Source organism: Mus caroli, chromosome 19 (assembly GCF_900094665.2).
Source record: "Mus caroli chromosome 19, CAROLI_EIJ_v1.1, whole genome shotgun sequence".
Lineage (NCBI taxonomy): Eukaryota > Metazoa > Chordata > Mammalia > Rodentia > Muridae > Mus > Mus caroli.
The window spans coordinates 21,189,402-21,194,372 of NC_034588.1; the positions used below are offsets into that span (position 1 = coordinate 21,189,402).

The 4,971-nt window shown below is 41.8% G+C and overlaps 1 long non-coding RNA gene across 1 annotated transcript; it reads right to left on the reverse strand.

Annotated features, from left to right (window-relative positions):
- Positions 1-1,015: 1,015 nt before the first annotated feature.
- On the reverse strand, positions 1,016-4,486 carry LOC115029979. Its single transcript, XR_003835553.1, has 3 exons — positions 4,345-4,486; positions 3,516-3,715; positions 1,016-1,200 (listed from the first exon to the last, which is right to left on the reverse strand). It is a non-coding gene; the product is annotated as an uncharacterized LOC115029979 (long non-coding RNA).
- Between the last annotated feature and the right edge of the window lie 485 nt (positions 4,487-4,971).

The following is a 4,971-nucleotide window of genomic DNA, read 5'->3' on the forward strand; positions in this document are numbered from 1 at the left end:
TCGTGAGTTTGAGACTTGACTGGGTCACACAGTAAGACTCTGTCAAAAGCAAGAAAAAAGCCGGGCATGGTGGCGCACGCTTTTAATCCCAGCACTCGGGAGGCAGAGGCAGCCTTTCTGAGTTCGAGGCCAGCCTGGTCTACAAAGTGAGTGCCAGGACAGCAGGGTTACACAGAGAAACCCTGTCTCGAAAAACCAAAAAAAAAAAAAAAAAGCAAGAAAAAAAGTGGTGGAGAGGAAAGGAGGGAGGGAGGATGGATGGAACTTGAGGTTCAAGGGTGACTAAGTGTGGTGGTATCTTCTTGTTCCAGCTGAGTGGGAAGGCTGAGGCAGGAGGACTGTTCCGGCACAGGAGTTCACATCAAATAAATAAATAAATAGATAAATAAATAAATTAAGTAAGTAAGTAAGTTCAGAGATTTAGGAAAAAATTTCCTTAGATTCAAACTATAAGTACATTAAAAATAAAAATAAAATAAACTTATGCCTCCTAATTCTATTTCAGTTTCCCAATAAACACAGAGATACTTTGTGTCCAGCTTCGCTGAGGATTCAGGAACTCGTAGGTTGGGGGCAGGGCGGTAAAGGAAGACTTCTAATTCTTTACTTAAGGAAGACATTTTTAATTATGTCTGTCCGGTTTTCAGTGACTGTTTTGCTCTGCCCTGGATAAGTAATGATCACTGTCAGTGTGACTGAATTAGAGTCCCCTGGGAGACGTGCCTCTGGGCATGTCTCTGAGGGTGGTTTTAGAAAGGACGACTCACTCCGAATGGCTTTGGGGTCCCATGGTTTGGGGACCTGGATTGAATAAAAAGGAGAAATTGAGCAGAGCCGCAGCGTTCATCGCTCTCTGTCCCGCCCCCGCCCCTCCGCCCAGGGTGCATGTCATGTGACCAGCTGCCTCCCCCCCACTCCTGCATCCAAGCATCCAAGCCTTCTCACCACCGTGGAGTACACCCTCACACAGTGAGCCAAAATATAGACCTTGGTTACATTACTTTTGAAGGGCATTTTGTCACAGACACAGGAAAATAACTACTAACGACTCAAGCATAGTCACAGGCTGCCGTGTTTTCGCATGACCCGCCTCCTTGTCTAGAGATGGAGCCTCCGGTTGGCACTTGTTTGGCGGGCCACGGTTGGTTCATGTTAACGTGGTGACTTCCTGGAACAAGTCTGTCAACTCCATGTGAGATGCTAAAAAACAAAAACAACAACAACAACAAACTAGAATATCCCTCTTAATATTTCTTGAAAATGTTTTCATCAATTTCAATATCCAGACTTCTAAGTGGAAAAAGCTAATTACAGAAAACACACATGCTATATGACTCTACCGTATGAGTCCAATAAAGGCAAACTTAGAGTCAGAAAGTAAACCGGTGACCCAGCAAGGCTGGGCTTGGCACTAAAGATACAAGGCGTGGAAGTAACAAAAAACAGTGGTAATGGTTGCACATACATGTGACTATATGTAGGTTTTACGTGATTTGATTGGAAATATGAGGATTATGTTTCAATAAACCTGTTTTTTAAAAAAATCCTTATTTTCAATCTCTAATTCCTTTTTTCTCTTTTTTTCTTCTTCTTTTTTCTTTTTCTTTCTTTCTTTTTTTTTTTTTTTTTTTTTTCCAAGACAAAGGTTTCCCTGTGTAGCCCCGACTGTCCTGGAACTAGCTCTGTAGACCAGGGTGGCCTTTTTTATTTTCCCTTTATTATTTACTTATTTATTTATTTATTTATTTATTTATTTATTTATTTATTTATACTTTGCTATACCATCGTGCTATATAGCTCAGGCTGGCCTTGAGCACATGATCCTCTTCCTTCACTTGCTGAATGCGGGGATCATTAATTTCTTAATTATAGTGACCTCAAATTGTCAAGAACATTCAAAAATATTTATTAAATTTAGGCCAAGTTTAGTATGTCATTTTCTTCATGTTAGGTGTTGTCTTGAGCTCATTAGCAACACAAAGAGAAATAATTAGGAGAATAATTATCGTAATTTAAATATATAACTTATAAACTGGATAAAAAGTAGGATAAAACCAACAAGAGCATGAAAGCGCAGAGGAATCCATCAAATGTGAACTTCTCTCCAGTTAAAAATAGATAATCAATTTCAAGCCAGACAGGGGTGGCACACACCTTTAATCTCAGCACTTGGGAGACAGAAACAGGTGGATCTCTGGGAGTTTTTTACCAGCCTAGTCTACAGAGTAAGCTCCAGAACAGTCAGGGTTACACAGAGAAACCGTGTCTCAAAACTTAGGTGTCAAGGCAAGTGTGTGTGTGTGTGTGTGTGTGTGTGTGTGTGTGTGTGTGTGTGTGTAAAATCCCAGTTAAATTAGATGGAACCATACCTCAGCTAACTAAAAGCACCATTACGCGATGTCTCACAAACAAAGGATCACTGTGGTCAATTAACTATCATCGTTGTTACTGAGCAGAACACTTAGATACATCATAGATGGAAGAAAAGCACAGCTCAGAACAGATCAGATTTCCCTAGTGAGGGCTCAGGGGGTAGGAGCACCGCTGCTCTTCCAGAAGACCCGGGTTCAACTCCCAGCACACACATGATGGCTCACAACTGTCTGTACCTCCAGTTCCAGGTGATCCAACACCCTCATAGAGACACACAGGCAGACAAAATACCATGTACATCAAATCAATAAATCATTTTTAAAAGATTTAAATAGTTAATGAACAACTGGAGAAGTCTCCAATTATCCCTGATGAAGTCTTTGGGATTCTCCTACCATCCCTTCGTGAACCCACGCTCTAAATTGGGGAAGGTTTACGTGACTGTGAGGCAGTTTAAAGTATCAAAAACATGGAATTGGCATTTTTATATTCCAAAGATCTGTCCTTGTTTGGTGTTTTCTGTGCCTGCGAGATGAAAGAAACATTAATCTTGAAGAGTAACACTGGTGATCTGGCTTTAAGACTGGCGACTGTATAGCCAAGTTAGATAAATAATGCTCTGTTGGGAGCCTGCCAAGTTCATGCATATGTTGGACCGCCTAGGAGGAACGCAGAGTTCTTCTTATGTGTGAGACTACCTACTGCATCCCTGGGAATTGTTTACGTGCTGAGAAGATTGGCTGGTCAAGCAATTCAAATATTTAGGAAGGAAACCAAATATATTAAAATGACTATGCTTGACATGTTGACGCAGTTTAATTGACTGAGTTTTTAAGCTCATTTAAAGGTTCACTAAAAAGCGATTCACAGTCGCCAGGTTTATAAATAAGCGTTCTGCAAGGACTACAGCAATTGTAAACCGAAAACAAACTGCTTGACCCCAAATGAGATTTCTGAAGAGTCTTTTCAGCAAATAAAACTCTCAAAGCACTCAGGGAGGGCGGATTAACAGCCCTGAGTATCACATGACCTCAAACATCCAATCAGAGTATCTGCCTGACATTTTTCAAATTGTGGGCGGGGCTTGGAATCAAAGGTTTTGCAATCTATCTGCAGCCTGGTCTTGGAAGAGTACAGCTTACCTGGAGAGTGAATCTGACAGGCTGAGAGAAACACGGGTAAAACTCAGGAAAGGGGGAAGAGAATGCGGGGCCTTCAATCCGGCGGCAGCTCCCTTGCTGTTAAGTTATACTTGCACTCTGGCATAAATTCTGCATTTACGGAAAACTGTAACATTTTCATTTCAGGCGAGAACGGCAAATCAAAGAGAATCTAGAAAGATCTATTTAGAAACAAAGAGGTAGAAGGGATAATAAATGCATTTAGAGAAGAATAAACCTCACTTCAGCCTGTGAAGTCCACTCTTATGCCAGCCTGCTGAGAAAGACAATAGAAATCTGAACGTTATTAAAATTATGTAAGCCCCCAAATTTCTTATCACTAAAACTGAAATAGCCAGGTGGTGGTGACACATGCCCTTGGTCCCAAGCACTTTGGAGGTAGAGGCAGGTGGATCTCTGAGTTTGAGGCCAGCCTGGTCTACAGAGTAAGTTCCAGGACAGCCAGGGCTGAAATAATAAGAATTTCTAACCCCATCACATTGTCAGAAGTAAATGATGGGCTGGATACTCCACCACTAAGAAGCACGGCTAAAGCAAGGGACTCAATTACATATTCCAAGGAGGCTGTGACCCAGAACTTTCTACAAAGCTAGAGTAGCCTTCATAGGATAACACTAACCCACGGACGGACAACATAGAGATCCGTGGAATAGAATTTGGAGACCAGAAGTGAACACATTTAAAGTCAATTACTTTTCAACAACAATGGTGAAGAGGGAAGGCGTTCTTCATCAAACAGCACAGCGACTCGCTTGCACACCACATGCAAAAGAAGGAAGGTAGAGCTCACCTCCATCCTGCACTGGAATCCTCTCAGAGGCCTCCGAGTAACACTCAGGCTGAAAATCACTGGGTAAACTGTGGGCGGTAGCAAATTCCTGTAATCTCAGCACTCAAGAGTCTGAGAGAGGGTGACCAAGGCCTGGGGTGAGTCTGAGAGAGGGTGACCAAGGCCTGGGGTGAGTCTGAGAGAGGGAGACCAAGGTCTAAGATTAGTTATTCATAAACCTAAATGTAGGCCCAGAGAGAGAGCTCAGCAGTTAAGAGAGCTTGCTGGTTTTGTAGTGGATCAGAATTCAGGTCCCAACCCCCCCCCCACCCCCCATTCAAGTGGCTTTCAACCTGTAACTCCAGTTATGGGGAATCGGATGCCTTATTTTGGCCTCCACAAGTACCAGGCACACAAGTACCAGGCACACAGGTAGTATTCTCATACATGTGTAGGTACTAACACGTACACATAAGATGAAAATTAAATAAATCTTAAAAAAAAAAAGACGTAAACATCACAACTAAACTATAAAAATCCCTACAAGAAACTATAGAAGTAATCTTCAAAATCTTTGGTTCAGCAACAGTTTCTTTTTTTTTGTTTGTTTGTTTTTTTTGTTTTTTCAAGACAGGGTTTCTCTGTGTA